This window comes from Octodon degus, unplaced genomic scaffold (genome assembly GCF_000260255.1).
Source record: "Octodon degus isolate 3935 unplaced genomic scaffold, OctDeg1.0 scaffold00080, whole genome shotgun sequence".
NCBI classification, from domain to species: Eukaryota; Metazoa; Chordata; class Mammalia; order Rodentia; family Octodontidae; genus Octodon; species Octodon degus.
The window spans coordinates 43,105-44,466 of NW_004524656.1; positions in this window are offsets into that span (position 1 = coordinate 43,105).

Genomic DNA, 1,362 nt, shown 5'->3' on the forward strand with positions numbered 1-1,362 from the left:
TTTTTTTTTCTTGCGGAACCAGTGATTGAACTCAAGCCCTTGCGCTTGCCAGGTTGCCAGGGAAGTGCTTATTCCACTAAGCCATCTCCCTGGCCCCGATGAAAGCAATATTTTCTCTGTATTCCTAAATTCTTTCCACCAGAAAACCATCAAATATTGTTTGAAGAGATTCGTTGAAGAAAAATTTTAAGCCAGTTAAAAATGGTAATAAAGTTAGAGAATATAGAACAAGAAATACACTGTCTGCATTACAACACTTACAGAAGCACAGTGAAAAATAACGTAATACCAATTATATGTGAAGGCTGATATTGACTATCTTCCTTCAACCAAAAGTGGGCAGATCATCTCTTTTTTTCTTTTTGCGGAATAGGGGATTGAATTCAGGCCCTTGTGCTTGCCAGGAAAGCGCTTATTCTACTGAGCCATCTACCCGGCCCCTAAGAGATCCCGTCTTGAATGTCCAGAAAGAATTGGCTTTGCAGTGTGTGAGTCTGTTATTGTGTAGTTTTGATTGTTTTTTTTTATGTGTGTGTGTGTGTGTATGTGTTAGTTACTGTTTTTTTGTTTCTGATACTCAAACATGAATGGTCTTCACAGTGCATGACATCCTCAACCCTTTACTTGTTTGACCTGGTTTTCCTGTGTCAGTACATGGATCACACTGGGCTTGAGCATGCCATCCTCTTGTCTCAGTTTCCCAGCATGCTGAAATTGCAGTTGTGCATCACCTCAGTTTTATCCCATCTCTGCTGTCTCTGCGAGAGCTATTCTGCCTTAGGAAAGTTATTCTCATATACTTGGACCTTTATTCTTATATCTGTTTGTGAAGTGTTTATTGTTCCATAGAATAGAGCTCTAATCAAAGTTATTTCTACACACACAAAAGTATATAAATTGTACATTTCAGCCAAATTTCATCCAACAGACACATTTAAATGCCTTTTGCATAATAGACATTACTTGCACTCCAGAGCCCACCATGTCTATGGCGACTCCCTCCACTATTCCCCATTCTGCTACCAGCATTTTCTGATGTTTCCTTACAGCAACAAGCCCTCACTGTTACTGGATCCAACCCACAGAAGGAGAAAAGGAATGTGGAAAGAGCTCACCTTAGCCCTGGAAAGGTGTTTATCATGTCTGGAAAAGTAACATGCCACATTCTCTTGCACAGAAGACTGGGAAAGAAGTGTTTTAGAAGATGGGAACAGCAGCTATCTCTGCCTTAATGCATATAAATTGATTGGTTCCTACCAGATTTCTAATTTGAAATTAAATAAGACAGTGAATTTAAGACCCTTGTTGCTGATCCTGAGTATTAGGAAGCATAGGAATAACTATTATGTACCCTATTGTATA